This window comes from Coptis chinensis, chromosome 8, assembly GCF_015680905.1.
Source record: "Coptis chinensis isolate HL-2020 chromosome 8, ASM1568090v1, whole genome shotgun sequence".
Taxonomy (NCBI): Eukaryota; Viridiplantae; Streptophyta; class Magnoliopsida; order Ranunculales; family Ranunculaceae; genus Coptis; species Coptis chinensis.
Window position 1 is genome coordinate 75,866,573 of NC_141463.1, and position 23,788 is coordinate 75,890,360.

At 33.3% G+C, this 23,788-nt stretch overlaps 1 long non-coding RNA gene across 18 annotated transcripts; it reads left to right on the forward strand.

The window, feature by feature from the left end:
- Positions 1-1,140: 1,140 nt before the first annotated feature.
- Positions 1,141-22,684, forward strand: LOC147483088 (uncharacterized). Of its 18 annotated transcripts, none has more exons than XR_015203858.1 (7): positions 1,141-1,980; positions 3,262-3,327; positions 5,790-5,953; positions 6,267-6,359; positions 8,994-9,073; positions 9,527-9,874; positions 18,644-19,772. It is a non-coding gene; the product is annotated as an uncharacterized LOC147483088 (long non-coding RNA). The 18 variants fall into 18 exon arrangements; XR_015203867.1 differs by lacking the exon at positions 18,644-19,772 and adding an exon at positions 22,316-22,684 and having other exon boundaries at positions 1,142-1,980; positions 9,513-9,874; XR_015203866.1 differs by lacking the exon at positions 18,644-19,772 and adding an exon at positions 20,044-20,832 and having other exon boundaries at positions 1,142-1,980; positions 9,513-9,874.
- Positions 22,685-23,788: the final 1,104 nt, after the last annotated feature.

Sequence of the window (23,788 nt, forward strand, 5' to 3'; positions counted from 1 at the left end):
ACAATCAAATAACATAGAACACATCAGTGAGTCGCCGATCATTGCTACTTAGTTTTGTCAAATTAACCTCAAGGATTGTACACGGTAGTCACTACTCACAATTGGGACCTGAACATCTCGACTTCCTCCAACATCTAGAGAGGGAATGAAGTACCTTGATTCAACTAGCTCCTACACTTTTACCAGCGCACCAGGGACATCTGAATATATCGAGTGGTGCAATTAGGCTAAGCAGCATTAGAAGGTGAATTTGGCATGCTATCAATTCGCCAGAAGATGTTGCTAGGTCCCATACTCTTTCATCGGCAACCTGACAACTTATTGCAACATGAACAATAATAACAAACCTTTCAAAAAAAAATTAGAAAAGTATAAACCCTTCAAACAAAGTATACATATATTATTATAAGCTATCAAATGAATTATTCAAGTAGACTTTAGGTTTTATCAATATACATATATTATTTATTCAAGTTAGACTTTAGGTTTTTGAGTCATTAGCTATCGGCATAAAAAAAAATGTAGCGATTTCAATTGTTAAAATTCGAAAATAGATAAAAAACAAAACCCCTTTTCCGGTGTTTGAAAACCGGACCGGAACCGGTAACCGGTAAATTTTCGATTTTGTAATAATTTCATAAAAAAAAGTAAGTTTACCGGATCCGCCAAATAACCCAAAAATAGATAAAAAACAAAAACCTTTTTCCCAGTGTTTAGAAAACCGGAGTTGAACCGGGGTCCGAGAATTTTTAAATTTTCGGTTCGGTTCAGTTAAAACTTGAGTTTATGGACCCGGTCTAAACTTAAACCGTGGTTTTGAACGGCGAACCGGTTCAGTTCTAAACCGGTTTTTTATATAATTTTTTTTTTTTTTTTTTTTTTTTTGAAAAAATTTAATAATGGGGAGTTGAACCTAACACCTAAACAAGATCATGTATTTTTTGTATAAGAAATTTATTTTAATATATAATACTAATTAATAAAAAAAAAATGTATTTATTCATTTTATTATTATAATTATTAAAAAACTAAATTCGAACCATGATTGAACCTGGTTGAACCATTTTAACAAAAAATCGGTTCAATTACCGGTTCGGTTTTCAAAACCCCTTTTTCCATACTCTATTTTCAATTGTTAACAATTCTAAAAAAAAAAAATTCATCTTTTCAAACCCTCTCTCTTGTTCTTCTTCCAAAATTAAACTAAGTCATCCCTTCAAGCCCTCCATTCATCATCATCAAGTAAATCAAACTATTGCAATAATTTATCTTATACCCAAAAAAAATACACTTTCTTCAAACCAAAACGGAAACCTCAAAACTCTCCATTCTTCTCTTCCTTGGGTGGGGGTCAAGATGAGTGTGGCAATATGAATCTATTAGTCTACAGCACGTAGTGATGTCGGATTATCGATTTCCTTTTTACGGAAGTAGGGGCTTTTCCTTCATTGAGCTCCTTGGTATCTAGCAACGATAGAAGCTGAACCTATGGTCAGATCGTAAGATAGTCTTCTTGCCTTTTGGTTGTGGTAAGACCAGTAAGCAAGTTTCTAAAGAAAATACCGAAAGCAATAGAGGTAAACCAGCTTGCGATAAGAATTAGTTCAACTTTCAAGGATTTTCGTCCATCTTTCGCTCATCTATCTCTGGATACAAGGATTGATCATGAATGGTGCAGTTATCGCGCGCATCTCGCCTTCGAAGAGAGGGAACTTGCGGCAACCTTTTCTGCTTGATCTGCAACTGCTTCTTTATGATTGATTACTAGCAGTAATAGAAGAGAAAGGAATAGGAAGAGGAGATCCCATTGAATCAGCTCCCTTCTGACTCCCCGTCTTCATTTCCATTTCTTTCGTCCAATCGAAGGCAGGCTTTTTCTTCCAGTGACCAGATTAGATCCAGTATCACCAGAGGGATGGCATGCAAGGAGGAGAGCAACAAAATTTCAATCCTCCTATGGGACAAATGAGGAATGACCAAGTATGATTTTGCTTTTTAATTCTTGCTATGTACATCGTGTTACACATGTTTTACCTATTTTCTGTTGATTGATAATAGCATTGTTGACCTTTTCTCTGTGACGTAGTTCTTCTTGATACTTCCAAGGTCAGTATTTTTATTTTTATTTTTTTATTGAGTCGCCAAGTAGGTCATATAAGGATTTTATGTAGCTCTAATATTGATTATGTGGCCTAAGGATTATGGTTTTCACACAATTAGATGTAATACCTGTTAGAAGGCGTCATTAGTTTCCATCTTTTTTCAGAAGAAAATACAAACCGATGGTCATATTCCAATTGTACATATTTTACTTATGATCAATAGATTTTGTCATCAGAAGCTTAGAGTCAGGAAAAGGATTAATCATTTAGGCTGTCTCCGTTTTAAGAGCATTAATTGTCTTAGAGTATACTCAGAGCTTTACCCTGAGCCTTCCAGTTGTGTCCTTCCTTTTCGGTGTATTTCTGTGCAGAATGGAGAGGACCTTGAGGGAGACAATGTTATCAACTGTGGTTAGGCTTTTGCAGCATAGATTGAACTGTTACCTATAGTATTATATAGTTGCTGCTAGGAGATCGTTCAAGTGTATTTAATTAAGATGGTGGAGGATTTTAGTAGGAATGGTTTTCTTGCTTATACCCTAAATAATACGAAATAAATTGATGCTTAGTATCATGAAATTTGCACGTTTTATCACTTTGGCATGAACTTTTATTTCTATCAATTCTGGCCATCAACATTCTTGGACGTTTTGCCTTCGGCCCGGTGTGTTTCTGTTACAAGATATGTTTGTGGACATATATAGGTTTCCTAACATAAGCTTATGTGGTGCTGAAGTGTAAAATGTAGTCATATAGCATATCAACCCTTAGCGTATAATCGTTGCCTTCATTCAAACTACATATAGGTGTATAACACATTTTTACACAATACATGAAGTTGACCGAGTAATATTACTGTTAACTTCATCAATGTTTTAAGTGTGGAAGTTTTAAAGAATTTTTTTACATGTTCTGAATAATAATGTAATCCCCATTGTTGAGGAACTTAGAAGGCAATCTCCATCTGTTAATTCCTTCCAATCGTGGGTGATAACACTAATTATTTATTCTAATTAATTATGATTTCCCGCACAATATAAGCAGTCACCCACGGTTGAAATGCACCAAATATTGATAGTTTGGTATAGGAGAAAAGTGTACTTTAGCTATTCGTCCTAATTTTTTTTGTCTTCATTTTGGACATGTTCCTACCTTGGAGTTGATGTACAACGACGAAAGGGGTATGCATTTAATTTGAGTGGTTGCTTTGGATCACGCCATTCAGGTATGTGTTTTATAAAACTTATTTAGCCGTACATGAGCCTATAATTAATTTGTCTATAGGATGCCCACGAATGGAAAGTAGCTTAGACTGTTATTATTTACCAAAATAAAATATTCCATACTTCCATTGTTTTCTTATTTTTCTTCGTATAGTATGTACGCCATGTATCTTATAATATTAGTTGGAAGTGGAAAGTAGGAATCAAATGGGTTATAGTGTTTTTTGATTCACTATTTAGTTGTACTATCTCTCTTTTTCGTTCTTCCCTTACCTTTCTCTGTTCTTATTTTGATTCTTGTAGGGGTTACAATGTTACATCTGAAACAAGCAGTCTTTTAAGCTTTAATTTAGTGATGGGTATTTGCAAATGTTACTTTTAGTATTACACACAATTATTATCTAGATTAAGTATGAAGTTGGTTTTCCTACCCCAATTCCACTTCCTTGCAACTTGGTGATTATGCTAGGAAACGAGGCAAATCCACTAAAGGCTTTCTGGAATGAAAAAAAAAAAAGGAATTTTGTAAATCACCAAATAAAATAATAATAAATTTTCGTTTATAACTTGAGCTAAAACAAAGTAGTTTTGAACTGAAAAAAAGAGTGTTACAATGAGTTAGTTCCTGTTCCAAGTACTAAGTTATAAATTTTTTTAAAAGAAAGCACAACTAAAACGAAATATTATTATTATAGTTAAAATAAAATTTCTACTATTAAATGCATATAACTTATTTTTAGTGCAAATGCCACAAAGTAGGGACCTGTCCATTATGCATCTACAGTAAATGATTATGTGGACTTGAAATGGCATTATGGCATTCATGTCAGAATGAGATGGATCCATTTAAAAGAAAAACAAAATTAGATTGGGCCAAGTCATCGTATGAGCCCTTAATTAACAAGAATCCAGGAGTACACCTTAAAAAACGAGTAGTGATCTAATCAAAGACCATTAATACTGAACAGTGGAGAATGCTCCCAGTGAAATACGTCAACCCCCTTTTTTCTTTTATATGAACACCTCAGCTTTTACAAAGATTCGGCAAAAAAAAAACAAACTCACGCCCAATTTTGGGAACTGTTCGCGTAACAATCCGAAATAAAAGAAAAAGAGAAATAAACCTTGCTTCAAAACTCAAAACCCCACCCAAAAAACCTTTAAAAAAAAAAAAAAAAACTAGCTTGATAAACAATAAAAAGGTGGAAATTTTAACAAAACAACCTTTTGTCAATTCACTAACAAAACAGAAATGGTTACTAGCCACTGCTAGCTAAGAGAAAAACGAGAAACAAAAAACCCTTTCACCACAATTCTTCTTTCCCTCTCATGTCTCCTTCTGAATCCTTTCTATCCAAATCGAATCGGCTACATTACCTGTATCTTGCGATCTCGAATAGCACATGTGTTGTAAGGAAATTGTTATATAGCTAGCGGTGTTATCGTTATATTTTGGAATAAGGTTTAAAAGGAAGGTTCTTTGCTGATCTAAGAAACAAAAAACATTGGTTCATAGGTAAAATCCTCTCCCTCTCTAATCTCTTTATTTTAAATAAAGTTATAATATCCGTTTTCTCTTTTGGTTTAAACATCACAAAAATTGTTGGTATAATAATTCTTAAATATCCTATTTTTTTTTTGCTCTGTTTTGGTCTAAATATTTGTAAATTGCAATATTTGTTGGTGTTAACAAGTCATTACTTTGCACAAAATGAAACATATATAAGACCAGATTGATTGGTTTAATCGATATACGCATAAGAAAAGTCATGTGCTACATTAAACCAATATATGATTCATGAAGCATAATTTCTGTTTTGACCTTTGGTTCAATTGATTAACTAGCTCATATATAACTAAATTATATAGATGCATACATTGAAAGAATTCTAAGTGTGACCATTTGTCAAACTCAAGAGTCACTTTAATTAGAGTTTTCTATATTGCCTTGATATAGCATTGGTACGTAGTTAATAAGGTAACCATTGGCGATCAAGTTCATGTAATTCTTACCAAGAGAACCTTTAAAGTTTATTTATTTAGCGCACTCGATTTAGTATTAAATACTTTGTTTTGGGTACTCATTGAGTTCATGCATGCCTCTTTTCATCCATTCCGTTAAACCAGGTGTGGGTTTGGTTGTAGTAAGTATGTCTAGCGCCAAATATAATGGAGTGCTTACACTTACAGTTTAAGAAGTTTAGCACTAATCCTATGGTTATTCCAAATGGTAGGGTATGCAGACTTTTGTAATTCTTATATTATTATTTTTTTTCTTTTTCTTAAGCCACTTAGGGTGGTGTTATCATGAGAAACCTTAATTAACCCCAATAGAAACTTTTGCAGTAAAGGACAACACACTAGAAAACTATGACTCTTAGTACATGGAAGTCAAGGGTTTATTGTCAACTGTTGTCTACTATTACTATTATAATCCTTTAGAAGAATAAAGTTAGCTTTTCAGGATCGGTCATTGGAGTACGTGATAATGAGACCTCCTGAAACCACCTAAACTAGATATTGATGGTGAGCAGAGTCAATTTTGAGGAAGCGCAAAGAAGTTTGAGTTCCAAGCTGAAGTTTCTCAAATGGAACGCATTGAAGGTGCGAATCTCCAATGCTTCTGATGTGAGTGAACAATAATTCATGTAATGCATAGCTAGCTAGAACTATAGATAATGCTCTTAATTGAATACGAAGACATTTTTTAGACTTAGGACAAGATTAGCTTCCCTGTTACATATTTGGACGACAATAATGAAATTTTTGTATCTAGGTTAGGGTGCCTTTTGAACTATGCAGTTTTTAGTGGAGAATATATATTTTGGTTCTTTTATAATTTTTAAATTTCGTATGTTAAAATAATACCGAGCCTAAGCTATTACTTGAATGCATGAAGTTGTTTCATTCCTTTTATTCACTACTTGATTAAATCTTTCAGCAGATGGTCAATTACATTTATATGCACGTTGATGGCGAGGGAAGCTATGACTTGAAACCTCTTCACTCATGATCAATGTAAAAAAATTGAAAGGTAATTTTCTGATTTCTAAAAATAGTGTTGTGTATGTGTACCTATGGTATTCCATGATGTAAATCCATAAACTTAAGGGAATAACAGAAAATTGTTCTATTTGGTAATTTGATAATTGTTGATAATTAGATAGGTTGTTCTATTTAATTATGGTAGGTTGAGCTTGAAAAGCTAGCTTGAACATTGCACGTTCAAAGGAGTACTCAAACCTTTGATATAGATACATCAATTTTTTATATAGTCATTCTAAAAGAGTTAATCTGTATGTGTTTAGCGTTCTTTAGACGTGTGAATGAGTGATTACAGCATAGCTTAGCCTCAATATATGTAATGTAATGTTAATAACCTTATAATTAAATAGAATTGGTTGTTAAAAGAGCGCTAAAAGTGAGAAACTAATGTCACATTATAGGTTTCTATATCCATCGTGGTTGAATACCATCATAAGATCATCCTGCCATAAAGCCCAAGAGTACGTCTTTTATATAGTAGATCTTTTTGGTATGTCTATTATACTTGAAATTTGACAAGTGGGTCTTCTGCAATTCATTTCAAGTGAAATCATTTGCTCCAAGAGTATCTTGAAGAGAGCAGGCAAGAGTTTGAAATAGATAGTTAACCTATAACATGCCTTTGGTGGTATATATATACTAGAATACCGCGAGATATACTGACTATAAATTCGAGGAATAGGACCAGAACCACACAAAATCTAGAAGAAGGGAATAGAGAATATGGAAATTTGAGGATGGAAGATGAAGGTTTCAGTTGGTAAGATGCGGAATTGAGTGTGGAAGATGGAGATTTGGGGAAAGACACGGACGTAGACCAAGACATATGTTTTGGTCTCTCCCATCCCAAGAGACCTCCCTATAGTTGTTTTGTTTAAACATCACTGTGCTATAATCATTGTTGTTGTATTTCTATCTTCACTATCTGATTAAGGTCTCCTTTAGACTTGGAGGGTTGGGCACAAAAATCTTGGGTTCAATTCGCACATTCAAGGAGGTAGGGGAAGGGGGTTGGGCTTAAGGGTTTAGGGGCTAGATAATCAAAATCAGTTGTACCAATAAATGAAATATCACGCGTGCATAACTATTCTTTCCCGTTTATATTCATGTATTCATGATAAATCATGTAGAATAAAAAACCAACCTTGCTTCCCCTCCAAAATGGTTCAGTTATGCTTTCATTATATCTAGACAAATTAGGACAAGAAGATAAGATAGGTACATTAAGAAAGCCATGACCCTATTGGTTTCTAATCATTTATGATCAGGTATATAACAGCATGCCTGTATTAGACAAGTGATCCCATTAGACAATTATGCTTGGGATGTGACCTGTTTCTCTATAGCTGCAATGTTGCATAAGTTGATGCTTCATCTTATTCGTGATTCCAGTAGTTAGGCAAGTGAATTTATTGTTATGGAACGGTCCGAGTGTCAGTATCCAGACCGGTATCTGGTGTGGGACACAGATTTGAAACACCCAAAACCCGAACATGGCTGTGCTATTATGTTTGTAAAGTTAAATTAACATAGAAAGAGAGTAAAGGATCAGAATCCAACTGCTACTGGAGCGACCACAGTGAATGTAAATACGTGGAAACCACCACATTACCAGGCAACACAAGAGGTGAAAGAATTTAAGAATCTAGAGGGTGTTCAATATTGTTCTAAATGTTCTTATTGATGCTGGATTTGTTCCCTTTTAATTAAGTTTTTGAAGTTGTTTGATAATCAAGTTATAATAGGAGAGGGTACTAGCTTAGCATAGTTGTGGAAGACTCTCTTTGGCAAAATTTTGATCATAGCCCTTTGCATTATCATTTTTAATTTTACTTTTTATGTACATTAGCTACTGTCATACTTCTACAAAAGTTATAATCTCCTTATTTTAAACATAAATTTATAATATCCGTTTTCTCTTTTGGTCTAAACATCACAAAAATTGTTGGTATAATAATTCTTAAATATCCTTTTGGCTCTGTTTTGATCTAAATATTTGTATATTGCAATATTTGTTCGTGTTAACAAGTCATTACTTTGCACAAAATGAAACATATATAAGACCAGATTGATTGGTTTAATCGATATGCGCATAAGAAAAGTTATGTGCTATATTAAACCAATATCTGATTCATGAAGCATAATTTCTATTTTGACCTTTGATTTCAATTGATTAACTAGCTCATATATAACTAAATTATATAGATACATACATTAAAAGAATTCTAAGTGTGACCATTCGTCAAACTCAAGAGTCACTTTAATTAGAGCTTTCTATATTACCTTGATATTGCATTGGTACGTAGTTAATAAGGTAACCATTGGCGATCAAGTTCATGTAATTCTTACCAAGAGAACCTTTAAAGTTTATTTATTTAGTGCACTCGATTTAGTGTTAAATACTTTGTTTTGGGTACTCATCGAGTTCATGCATGCCTCTTTTCATCCATTCTGTTAAACCAGGTGTGGGTTTGGTTGTAGTAAGTATGTCTAGCGCCAAATATAATGGAGTGCTTACACTTACAGTTTAAGAAGTTTAGCACTAATCCTATGGTTACTCCAAATGGTAGGGTATGCAGACTTTTGTAATTCTTATATTATTATTTTTTTTCTTTTTCTTAAGAGGTACTACTACATTGGCCGGGACTATCAATGTAGCATCTCATTGATTGGAATGTGATCTGCAACGCATGTAACTTGAAGGTATGAAGCCCAACAAACTTTTCTTTTCTTTTTTCTGTGAATCATCTTTATGCGTATGGGGCATTCCTTGTTTTTACTGATACTACATTGTTTGATTCCCAACTACCTACTAAGGGATAAGTTATCAATTATGACCTTTTGGAATGTATATATTTTCTCTTTATTCATCTTATTGGTTCCTTATCATGTCGTGGATTTACACTAAGGTGTCATTTTTGGCCAATATCTCAGTAAAAACATGATAAAAACTATCCTCATTGCATTCCATGTCCAGAACAGTTATTTCAACACTCTGTGTCCGATTTCATTCTCAATATTGTGGTTGCGAAGAATACTCTCAATGATTAAGTTTGCTAAACCTCAAACCAACATGGAGAAACATTTACTGAATTCTTTCATGTAAGGTAGACCTTTTAATTGATGAAAATGCTAATTGCAGAATCGTCTGTTTAGGTAGGGGGAGGGTGACCAATAGAAAGTGCATGCTGGAATTTCACTCATATACAAAGGATAAACGTTGAGATATAGTTGTAAGTATTGACGACTAGCACTAATGTAACGCCCGTATTTGTAATATGTATTTATTTATTTAAAATTTGTTGGATTGGATTTGGGATATGTCAGCCTGATTTCTGGGCCCGAGTCTGTGTTGGGCTTAGGTTTTCCAGGTATATATTCATATTTTTCCAGAGAATAGGGTTTTTAGATAAAAAAATAAAATAAAATGGAGGCGGCTCGCTTGCTAGAGATTTGGAGCGCAACAATTCGGACGATGAGGGATTCGTAGAGTTTTTAATACAGGTGAGTAGATATTTTATGAATTTTTATTTTATAAAATTCTTGTTACCGTCGATTTCTTTTCTGTTCACATACTGTATTAGGATTCTGTTTTGGTGTGTTATGGTTCTGTTTTAGTACGACACTAGATTTTGGACGGGCATACCGATCTATTAAATATTTTTGTGTCTTTGAAAAGGTTTTCACAAAATGCTTTACACAAATTTTGAATAAGAATATATTTTTATTGAAAATAAACCTGAAATAAGTTAATGAAAGCAGATTGATTATGGTGCATAAATACTTGGAAACTAAGGGATCAAATTGAGATAGCCTCTTGGTTTGTGGTTTATGATATTAATCCATAATTTTCAAATATAATTATCTTAAACTCGATCTAGCTTGTATAATTTTTTTTTTTTTAGATTTATGGTGATTTAGCGGCAAATTTTTGAATCGAATATATTTTTATTGAAAATAAACCGAAATACATTAATGAAAATTGATAATGGTGCATAAGTACTTGGAAACTAAGAGATCAAATTGAGATAACCTTTTCACTTTGTGGTTTAGGATATTAATCAAGAATTTTCAAATAGAATTATCTTAAACTCGATCTAAATTTGTATAATAGTTTTTTTAGATTTATGGTGATTTAGCGACAAATTTTTGAATCACAATATATTTTTATTAAAAATAAACCTAAATACGTTAATGGGATTGATTATGGTGCATAAGTATTTGGAAACTAAGGGATCAAATTGAAATAGCCTCTTCACTTTGTGGTTTAAGATATTAATCCGTAATTTTCAAATAGAATTATCTTAAACTTCGATCTAGCTTGTATAATAGTTTTATTATATTTATTGTGATTTAGCAAGAAATCATCACCGCCAATTTTTACGTACTAATGTGTACAAATCACTAAAACAGATTGATTGTTTCCATATCCTCAAATAATACACTACTCTCACTTGAACAGATTTGTCATATGAACGTGTTTTACTTAATCGGTGCCGTTATATTAAATTATTAAAAAAATATTAAGAACTATGCATTATGAGATATAAAAATTATATTAATTACTCATTTAAATTTCTTTGCACCACTATGCATAGCTTTATAAAAAGGAAGCATCAAACCTCGATAAAACTTACCGAACTTCTTTTTATTATTAGGTATAACAATAGAAGTTTGATTGAAGTTTTCATGAGAATTATGGTGGCGAAGATAATATGAGTTTTACTTGAATAAAGAAAACATTCCCAATCACAATAAAAGAATTATGATAAACACTACTTAAAATGTAAAACTATATTTGTCGAGACATTTATTCCCCTACATATAATACAAATATGTTTTAGGGTTATTAGTTCAATGTATTTGCATTAAGTTTCCGATTTTTCATTAATTATTTTTCGAGGTTAGTTTAATGTGAAGACGTTGCATCTAGTTTCCAAATTCTCATTAATTATTCTTTGAGGTTAGTTCAACGCAACAGATCAAGTTCCATTTTCGTTAATTATTATTCGAGGTTAGTTGCCAAAATTACATCCACTTTATGATTTCCGTTAGTTATTCATTAAGGTTAATTCAAGAAAGTTGCATCCAATTTTGATGTTTCGTTAATTAGTATTTGAGATTAGTTCATTGCATTTGCATCCGTGTTCCAATCTCCCATTAATTACTCTTTTGAGATTAGTTCAATACATTTGCATCCAGGTTCGATTTCCCATTAATTGTTTTTCTAGGTTAGTTCGATAGTTTACAATTTCTATACGGTTTGCATACATATAAGAAAGTCTGTTTTTATAAACTCACTTTCGCTTTTTGGTTCCTAATTACTCATGTGAAGGCTAAAAACGGAGACATTTAAAATGATGTTACATCCGAAAGTTAACTATTTTTTTAGGCTATTTCAATGCATTTGCATCCAATTTCGATTTTCGTTAATTAATCTCGATTTTAGTTTAATGGATTGCATCCAGCTTTTTTAGTTTTCCGTTAATTATTCTTTGAGGTTAGTTCAATGCGGTTGCATCCAATTTTCGATTTTGTGTTAATTTTTCTTTAAAGTTAGTTCAATGCATTTGCATCAAGTTTCGATTTTCGTTAATTATTTCTTAAGGTTAGTTCAACGCAGATTACATCAAATTTATAATATAATTTCCCATTAATTATTCATTTAGATTAGTTCAACGCAGGTTTTATCCATTTTTCAATGTTTAATTAATTAGTCTTTGATATTAGTTCGTTGCATTTGGATTCGCCGATTTCGTGTTAATAACTCTTTAAAGTTAGTTCAACGATTTGATTTAGTTTTCGATTATTTATGCTTTGAGGTTAGTTCGACGCAATTATATCCAGGTTTCGATTTCAGATTAATTATTCTTTCGAGATTATTTCAATGTATTTGCATTTAGTTTCGATTTTCCACCAATTATTCTATGAGGTTAGTTCAATGTATTTGATCCAGGTTTTCGATTTTCCATTAATTATTATATGAGGTTTGTTTGATGTATTTGCATACCGCTTTAGATTTTCGTTAATTATTTTTCGCGGATTTTCATCCAATTTCTAATTTCCCATTAGTTATTATCCGACGTTAGTTTAATGCAATTGCAGGAAGCCCGATTTTTAGTTAATTACTTTTTAAGTTTAGTTTATTGATTTGCATAAAATTTTCGATTTTTTGTTAATTACTCTTTTGAGCTCTATTATGTATTTAAATCCAGTTTCGATTTTTCTTTTAATTATCCAATGTGGTGTAATACCAACTTCTATCGATTCATCCAGAGTGTCCTCGCAAACATGACATATAAAGTAAATTATGCTTGATTTCTTATGTGGGATCATCGAAGATTATCCGGCCCTCGATTTTCCATTAATTATTATTTAAATTATGCATGACTCACTATGTGGAATATTCAAAGATTATCTATGAGCGGGTGTTGTTATATTAATTATTCAAAAATATTTGTAAATATGCATAACTATTATATATTAATATTATATTAATCACTCAACCAAATTTCTTATAACATGAAAACCTCACTCTCCATTAAAAAAAAAATAACTCAGATTTGATAAAATCCTTCAACTTCATTTTGTTGTTTAATAATGAAGTTTGATTGAAGTTTTTTGTGAGATTGCATAATAAGGTGAAGTTCATATAAATTGAAGCTTTACTTGAATAGCAAGGAGTTCCCAATCATCTGAAAGAGATAAGATAAACACCATTTTAAATGCAAAACTATACTTATCGAAATATTACCACAATATAACCCAACTATGTTTTGAGGGTTAGTTCAATGTATTTGCGTAGTAGTTTTATGATTTTTCATTATTTATATTTTGAGGTTAGTTCAATGTAGTTGCATCCAATTCCAATTCCCAGTTATTTATTTTTTGAGATCGCCAATGTAGTTGCATCCAGGTTCGATTTCTCGTTAATTATTCTTTTTCGATTAGTTCAATACATTTGCATCTAATTTTCAATTTCATTAATTGTTTTTGAGGTCGGTTCAATGCATTTACATCGGTTTTTAATTTCCATTAATTAATTATTTTGTGAGATTAGTTTAATGTATTTTCATCTAGTTTTCGATTTCGTTTATTATTTGATAAAATTGAATTTGCATCTAGTTTCCGATTTTCGATTTCCGGTTAATTAATTTTAAGATTAGTTCCACACATTTGCATCATGTTTTAATTTATAATTAATTTTTCTTTTGAGTTAGTTCAAATGGAGATCATCCGGTTTCGATTTTCCATTAATTTAATCTTTGAGGGTTAGCTCAACGATTTGCATCCAGTTTCGATTTTCCGACAATTATTTTTTTATGTTAGTTTGATGTATTTGTATCAAAGTTTTGATTTTTCATTAATTATTCTTTAAGGTTAGATTAATTTAATACTTGCATTTGCATCCAGGTCGGATTTTACGTTAAATATTATTTGAGGTTATAGTTTGATGCATTTGCATCCGTTTTTCGGTTCCCATTAATTGTTTTTTACGTTAGTTTCATTCAAGATATTATATATTTTTTAAAATATTTGTCATTATTGTTTTGTCGTTATTTTTTTTAAAAAAAAATTCCATTATATATTTTGTGATGTTATTTTTTGTATAATTGTTTTTAACTATGTAAAAAGTGTTAAGGATATATTGAAATAAGTCGGTGCTTATTAAAATTGTATGATTTGTAATAGGAAATTAGTTTTACAAATCACATATTTTTAGCAATTTTTTTATTTGATCAAATATATAAGAATTGGAACACTAAAAATATTTGATTCGTAATAGGAAATTACCTTTTATAAATCACCTATTTTTTAGCAATTTTGTTTATCTGATCAAATATGTAAGAAATTGTAATACACTCTAAGTCTCCAAATATAAGAATTAGAAATACACTCAAACTCTTCAAAGAGATTCTATGTACGTGGGATTGTAGGCTATTAGAAAAAATTATCTTTTATATTAGAGTTTCACATAAGAAAAAAAAAAAACTAACTCTCATATTAGAGTGCCACATAGGAGAGAGAAAATCCTCTATTAGAGGTCTCTGCTTTAGTATATAGATAGTAGATGTTATTTCGGGTTAACTATGTTTACCATATTGATTATTGTTTGAAGAACCAACTCTGTCTCCGGAAAACTTGTCCAGAGCTATTGATAAAATGTGAGACAGAGAAGTCGTCCCTATATACTGTTTGAACTTTTATTATGTTTTGTATGTGGTGTGTTGGTTGGACGTTGGGATTGAAATTGGGTGGGCTGTTGGAGCTTGAAAGGCCGGTAATGGCGTCGCAAGAAATTGTCCGGATTATGATTTGAACTCCTTTTTTTGTTGTGATGTTGGTTATTGGTTGGTTATTGGTTGTTGAGGGCATAGTTCGAAATTTCGGAATTCGACAAATCCAAAAACCGAAATTCATTAAATTTTGACCACTATTACACTCGGAATTTCGGATATTTCAACCCTATATTCGGAATTATGGTTTTTTTTAAAAAAACCAAAATTTCGGGCGGAATTCCGAAGTTTCGTTCGGAATCACGAACTATGGTTGAGGGTTGATTGGGGGCTGGATAGTAGGCGCAAGGCCGAAAATATCGATATCGATGAATATATCGGTGTACCCAAAAACCGATATATATCGGATATATCGGATATTTCGGATATATCTATTTTTTTGGTAACCAGTCCAAACTATTTAAAATATCGAAAATATCGGATATATCGGAAATATAATATCGGAAATATATTGGAAATATCAGATTTATATTTTAAAATGGTCAAAATGTCAACCGATATATATCGATTATATCGGAAATATCGATTATATCGGCGATATAAAGTTTCATATCGGAAATTCCGATATATATCGGAAAAAAAAGAGTTATGTATTCGGTGGATATATATCGGAAATATCGATATCGGTGTACTAAAATACCGATATATATCGGCGATATATCGTCGATATTTTGGTCCATGGTAGGGCGGATTGAAGCTTTGAGTCCGGCGTTAATGGCGGCACGAAACCAGATCTAGATTTGATGAAGGGGGATCGAAGTAATGAATCGATTTTTTGTGTGTATTAAGTGGTAGGGTTTTTCATGAGGGATAAAACCGGTGGAATAAGGAAGTGAGTAGAGGAGGAGAAGAATCGATAGTTTGGATCGATTGGTGCACCTTGGTTTGGGTGACCAGAGATCGCGAATGCAATCTCACTTCCAATTTTCGGTGTCTTTTGGTTGGGTTTTTCCTCCTGAGTGGTTTCGGTTAGTTGGAGTGTCGGTGGGTGGTCAGTGGTGGGTGGTGGAGGAGGAGAGTGGCGGTGAGGAGAGACGCATCGTTTGGCTAGTTGGGCCTTGGGCCAGAATCTATTTGGTTTGGGCCGGTTTCAGTTTTTGGCTTTAGTTTTAGTTGTTGGGCCGAACCAGTTTAGTTAAGTTTTGGACCAGTTTTAGTTTAAGTCTTGGGCCGGTCCACATTAGTTTAAGTTGTTTTGGGCCAAGTTTCTTTTGAGTTTGGACCAGTTTGGTTTAGTTTTTTGGGACCGATTCTATTTGGTTTGGTTGGGCCAGTTCTATTTTGTTTGGTTGTGCCGAAATAAGTTTGTTGTTTGGGCCTTTTCAGTTTAGTCTTTGGGACAAAATTTCATGTATTCTTTGGGCCAATTTCTAAGTTTGTTTTGGGGCCGGTTCATATAACTTAATATAGATCCAAATGAGGTCTTTAAATATTTAGATTTTTGGGCTTTGATTGTGGACGGTGGACTGTTTAATTGTGCTACGTTTTATGTTGTAAATTGTATGGACAAAGCAAATGCTAAAATATTATGGAAGCATGTATAAATTAGTTTGTCATTATCTAATTGAGATTTGACGTGAGTAGTGTGTAAAGCATATAAAATATTGCGTAATAAATAAGAGGGAATTCTTATAAGACTTAGATATATACGTTTCTATGAGAATTACACTATATCTGGACTTCAATTCATTGACTTTAGTAAATGCATTGACGGTTGATCAGTTTGACTTGACTTATGATTTGGACTCGAATAATTATGCGTGATATTTTGACTTGAGTTATTCTTTCTTTTTAAAGTCGTTTCATTTTGACATTGGTAAAATGAACATATATTTTGGTTATTTATATACTATTTATATTGTGCACAAATGGAAATAATGTGTGCCTTTGATGGTGTCACATAAATATATTGAACGGATACATTATATGATTGATTACTATTATGAGTTGCTACTTAAATGAATTGTATTATTTATGAAGGCTTGATATATTTCATATGAGGTAGTGCAATATATGATTGGCACGTGAAATATTAAGTTTTGAGATTTGATATAGAGATGCTTGGATATCGTACAATAAATAGTATTGACATGTGATAATGTGGATTGTATTATAACGAGAAACGTTGAGCTTCAGTACAATTAAGTATACTGACATGAGATAGAATAAGAATTATTATGAGATATAAATGTATGACACTTGAATAAATTACGTAACGAAAATCCTAGAACCTAGCTACCACAACTCATGTGATTTGGCCCTTGTGATGGGCGTATGTGATATGATTAACCCTTCTGGCGTTTTAGTGAATCTGAATGGCCCTTCTAGCGTAGCCGAATAGTGGCTTGATTATTCCGTTCGCAAAATTAGAACGAGACGCGCGATATTTTATGCCGAATAGTGGTAGTACTTACATAATGGCTTTCCTGTGAGGGTTACCTGGTGTGCGACATCCTGCTCATGGTAGCTATGTACGGAGTGGTTCATTATGTGAGGGGAGGCATGTGGATGTACATGTTCGGCGTTGGGTAGCAATTGTGGTAGTCAGAGAAACTAGGTAAGACATAAATACGACGTGGTTTTAAGGACACGCAAAGAAAGCCTTAAATAATATAATTATGGTAATACGTTGGTTAATGATATATCTTTAAATATATGATTGTATATGGTTTTGTAGAAGGGTGGGTAAACCTAATTACTTGTGCAGAGACGACCCACTCTGTAATTGAGCATGAAATGCGGTAAGTATAGAATATGTTTGGCTGGTTAATAGTTTAGTTAGAACCTAAGGCGCCTCGATGGAGGAACTAAATGCCTTTGTATTATTGTTGGGAAGCTAAAGCGTCTCAGTGGATGAACTACCTGTCTTAATTATTGTACTTAAGGGTGTTGTGTTATTCGTTGGAGGTTAAGGCGCCTCGGTGGAGGAACTAACTGCCTTATTTAGTGTGTAAATATATGTAAAAGTATATATTATATTTTAGGGCTACTCACACTAGCATTGTTTATAATGCTGACCCGATTTGCATGTTTGCTTATTGGGTATGTTCATTAAATGAACATAGTTGATAAGTCTTGATAGGTTTAGTGTTGAAGAAGGTTGGTTGCTGCTTGTGGTTTGCATTAGCGTCACTTTCAGGATATGTTTTGTTTTCCCTTAAGGTGTAATAGATTTAGTTGAGACAAATGTTGTTTTGTATTTTCAGTTGTAATTATAATTAAAGAAGGTGGAAAGGAGATTTGTAATTTAATCATATTTGCGAGTTTTGGTAATGAAGAGGACTTTTGTTTATTTGAAATTTTTTATTAGTTTTTAATTATCCGCGTATTTAAACTGATTATGAGTTTTTGGGAGTTGAGAGTGCATCACACCTCGAAAATCGAAGAGTCGGGAACAAATATTGTTTTTCCAAATTCTGTCGAAATTCGGGGTGTGACAACTAATACTAACTGAATTAACTGAAGTGGGTGTGACAACTAATACTAAGAATTGGTTGGTTTCTTGCTTAGATGCTTTATTTTAAAAGCATTGTATTCGCATAGCCCAAGCCGATGAGTCACAATGATAATTGATTTTTATCAAAGCCACGGTCGGTTTAGCCATGGGCTTAAATACACATGCTAACACTTCCTTCACCCTAGCACTTGATCGAGACTTGAAATAGTGTCCTCTCAAGATCTATTGCTCGTCGGTTAACAAGAACTTTACAGCGATGTAGAGGCACAAAAATCATATCAACAGCACGCAGGTTTAATGATGATCGACAAGGGGTAAATATACACAAAAACGTTTGTATTTTATTTAAGCTCATATTCATCGCTTATATGAGTATGCAATTGCACTCACATTGTTCAGTTCTCCGTCTTTTATTTAATCTCATAATAGAAACTAATATACCTCACTAGAGCTTGCAGTTGTAGAACTACGTAGGTATCAAACTCATTACTTCGTTGTATACGTGGTATTTATATGCAGGATGTGAGTTTGTTAGCCTTCAAAGGTCAAACAAATACTCCAGCCGTTAGTGGTGAGCAAGATATGGGTGCTAATAAGCGAGACGAGAGTGGGAATGATGCAGGAATAGCTAGCAGAGAGCTAATAACAGTTGTTAGAGACAAGGCAGGGCATAAAATGCGTTTGATGGAGGTAGGTGATAATATTGGATTGCCAACTGAAGTTGTTGATGCTGGGGGGATTGAGGAGAAAGAAAGACTTTTCAGAGCACTTCTGCCTTTGTCAACGAGAAGGTTGAGATTGATGGTTTTTTATTGGCCAAGGAGTATCTGCCACTATATAACCAGGTTCGGGAGAAACATGGTTTGATGGCTTCTGATTCAGCTTTAGTAGATCCAGTTCTGCAGTAACTTTCAAAAAATCGAGTTTGGGTTGAAGGGTTTTGTCGACCTTGGCTAGGAGCAGTGAGGGGTACTTTTGGATGATTTTGGAGATGTGGTGGGTATTGGGGAAATCATGTTCTCTAAACAAGGTGAGGACTAAATCTGGTTTGGTGGAGGTCTCAAATTGGACTTTTTTTTATGCAAAAACAGCTTTCTCATGAGACAGTCCACATGAATCAACGAGGTAAGAGACTGCGAAGGGATGTTCATGTGTGGGTTTGCTAGAAATGGGTCTAATGAAAAATGGAGTTTCAACAAAACGCACTACTGTTGTTGAATATTGAGTAAACGAAAACCCCTTTGATCTACTGCTACTACTACTAAACGAAACATTCCTAAAAGTAAAGAGCATTCACTTGTTTAAAAAAGAGGGCAAGGGTAGAGAAAGCTCACCAAGCAATTTTAAACTGCAGTCGTTGTAGCTGCCGCTTACTCAAAACAATGAAGGAAAAAATTGCAATGAGGTTGCAGGTGAAATATGAAATATCAACTCTCTACTGATCCATTGGTCAATATTTCGAGATAAGTTTGCCCGTCATATTGTTACTTTGGGATTGTGGTCAACATAATTAAAGAGGGTTTTGACTTGGGTTCAGTACGCATAATAAAAAATATCGGGATGTGGGTATTTATCGATACTCAATTTCTTAATATGTATGGTAGATATATCTCTCTTTGGAGACATTTTATATTGTTTCATATGTAAATATCGTAGATATATCTAAAATATCGTGAATATTATAGATATTTCTTGATATATTACGATATATCATTTATATTTATTTAAAATATAATGATAAATATTAAATAAAATTGTTACCTACACAAAATATCACCAAATATCGTAAATATTATTGAAATATTATTGATATTTGCAGTCTTATATATCTCTAAACATATTGTGATATTTATGTATTCTTTACTGAAATCTCAATATTTATCGCAATATATTGCAACATTTTGTATTATGTATTACAGTACCACACAGCTACTTGCCTAGCACGCATGTATTGCGCTATTGGACCATGCCATGGCATGGAAGAGTTTGAGCGAGAAGATCCAGAACTGAGAGTTTGAGACTGCATATAATGGAATGATGTCGGGCATAGGACATGGACCAAGTTTTTGATAGTTAAAGAAAATAGGGTTAACTAGTACCCCAAGATGAGTAAATTAGGATTTACCCCCTCCCCACTAGATGGGAAATTAGGGTCTCCCTCCCCCTCCCTCTAATATACACAAAACAAAAGTCAAATTGGATTGACCATGTATTGGGGGGGAGAGAACCTACTCATTTAATGGAGGGTAATACTAGTTAACCCAGGAAAATATTTGAGAGGGATGAAATTGTTGTGAAATGCCTACTGTGCTTTCTAAGAGCCTAGGATATGTATATATGTTGAATGTTTTTTCTTTGCTCTCCTCAAGTTATAGGGCCAAATTCTTTTGTGATGATTGAGCATGTGAAATCATATAAAATCTGCAAGGGATGGGACTTGGGAGAATGCCACATGCCTCTCCAAGGATCCAGTATACAAGAGTACAAGACAGGCACACACACACATCCAGAATAATTATTCCATGAAGCACCATATAGAGGTCGATGTTTGATCTAGGCATCAGACATTGACCAACGATAATCACATCTAGGTAAGTATCGTCGATTGGTTCCATAGAATTCGACTTAATTCTGTGGTGGAATATGGATTAAGGATTTTATTGAACTTAAGGGGCTACAAAAATAACAAAAGATGATATTTCGGAAAAGAGTATTGTTTTCCCCAAGCATAGTGACCATTTTTACTAAAAAACAGCTGCTATTAACCTTGAAAATACACAAACATTACCCCCGCTAAGTTTAGAGTCCAATCAATAAGTAAACATGTGTATTGAATACCACCATCACAGATTCACAGATGGAGTAGAATTTGGGAGAGAAAAAAAAAAGGTATGTAGCTGCTGTCCAACACACGCTTCTTATCCTTCTCAATGGTAGCACGATATCATTTTTCTTGAAAATTAATAAATTTTTAGAAAAGTTTTCAAATTAACATACTAAAAAATAGCACGATAGCAACATCTTTCACACAATTATGATTTATGAGCAATCTTTCATACATTAGAAGCAAGTGTTGGATGCAAGAATTTATTCCACACCAAGAACACATAATGAATCTCCAAGATGTTAGGATATTCTTTGAACTGACAATGTTAGAATTTGAAGAGAGTGGGTTTTTTTTATACACTTTTTTTTCTTACGAATTCAATGAATTTGTTGCCGACGAATATTTGATGAGGAAGCTAGAATGAGGAGGTTTTGCTCATGAAGTTGAGTTGAGATGGCGAACAATTGAAAAGAGGGAATGATTATTTTTTTGGGCATGGATTTAGTTTTTTTTTTGTTAATGATTGTTTTTGCCCCAAAAAACTGACATGTCAACATTTGAGAAAAAAAAGGTGATGATGTGTTTCACTAGGTGCATTTTCCACTGTTCAATATTAATGTATGGTCTTTGATTTCTTCTGGGCTTTATACTCTTCCTTCGGTCTTTTCCTAGCCCTTGATTTTTCTTTCTCATCTCATGGTTCCAAAGTTACCACTACTTGTCTCTATTTACCCCTTTTGGGTTAAGCTCCTATGTTATACTACTAGGTATTACCCGTGCCTTTGGCATGGATTGTTTTAATGCTTTCTTGATTAATATTATGTAGAATTAATTAGAATAAAATGATGGAGATAAATATTGGTACACTATCTTATTCTTTATGTTGTCTCTTTTTTTCTTGTTCACTACTAATTACCTGTTAAGATAAAATAATGTTTTTATTTCTGCTATGTCTCTAGTAGCCTGCAATTCAACTTTTAATTGAATACCTAATGCAAAAGAAAAGGTACTAGTGTTGCCATAAAATAACTTAACAGCGAGCAACTTGTATTTTGCGCTTCCATATGAGATAGTTGACTCAAGTATTGCACATGCATACATGACTCTAAAATCCTGTTACCAAAAGAAAATAATCCAAAGAATATAAATTGATGAGAACTCTCTAAAATCCTGTTATTACCAAGGAAAGCCAAGGAATATAGATTGAAAAGATTGACCATTGACGCTTACATATCTTGTTTTGAACACGCGAAGACCGTCTAAAAATTGATGTTTCCATATTATTATAAGTTTAATTCCCGCCACCACACCCATGAAATACCATTTTCTAACAACAACTTCATATTGCGTCCATTTTCTAACAGCAACTTGGATATTGATAACACACTCAAGAGGGAATGTGATGCCTAAGCTTTTGGCCGGCCTGTGCCACTTTCACCAAGCCAGATCAACTTGTACTGGAAAGGTCTCTTGTAGTGTGTGGTGTGCCAGGTGAATAAAGGTGTTTACTATGAATAAATGTTCTTTAGCGCTGTATTTGAACTTGAATCACCGGCTTTCACTGTAACTGCAAAATCGTCGTGTCAATTGAATCAAGTACCTCCCTGAATTCCTTATTCCACTTTTAACAACCTGCAATCCTCAACATTTACCAAAAAAGAAGAAAAAAAAAGTTAAAATTTGGTTACAACATGATCTAGCAAGCAATTTTAGACAAACCCATAATGAGGTGTGCCAAGTGATCAAAACAACTAAAATTCAAATATTTTAGAAGGAATGTGTCTGTCGAAGCTTTTGCCCCATACAACTTTCATCCAAACATGTCTAATGCAGCATTGCAGCCTATGCTCAATAAAAACTCCAAGCTAGATCAGTTAAATTCCACTGTAGTCCAACCTATGCCTCCCTGCAATGCTTACCATTAAAAAAAAAACATTGATAATGTAACAACAAAATCGAACTACAAAGCAAATTAGGAGAACCCCCAACGAAAAGAAGTATGGGTGACTAATTTTTGATGTCGGGATATGCTACGTACAAATCAATATAATACGTGGATCCAAAACAAACCATCAGCTTATTATTTGAAAATTTTCATGACGTGGAAGAAAATGAATTATGATACATATGGCACTAAAACAAATAAAAAAAAATTGTATAAGCAACTTTTACGTTGGGTCGATTTGGCCACTGAATGGAGAATATCAAGATGGACAGTGTATAAGTTTGAGAACACGTACTCATGCATCCAGGAAGATCTTTTCGAAATCCCTACACACTTTTATGAAACCCAACTCCTCATTGAACAACTTAGTAAGCACCCCATTCTAGGCTCAAGGTTGTATAACACCTTGACCAAATTTACATTTATCGACGGTGGACTGAAATGTCCGAGTCTTTGGTTGGATTGGCCGTGACCTTACATTTTCATATATTAATTTCACTATCGCTAAGCATTCCGAACCAATCACAGGTCTCCCATAAGCATGGCTCAACAAAAAGATAAGCAAATAATCAATGACTGACCATCAAAACTCCACAAAATAAAAATGGGAAAATAATGAAGGAGAGTACCGTAAAGAGGCACAATCAATAAAGTGGATCAAAGAAATAGTTCAGGTATGAAAGTTACCAATTGCGCTTAAAAATAAATATGTTCCGAATAACTTACCTTGTATGATGGTCTTAGTTAAATTAACTTGCTTTCATCAATCTTAGCCTCCAAAACACTATTGATTTTGTTATTTGGTTATCTAAGCCACTTGATGTAGAGACTAATAACATACAAAATGTTTTTGAAATAAACAACTACTCTAATAATAGCACGGGGAATATAT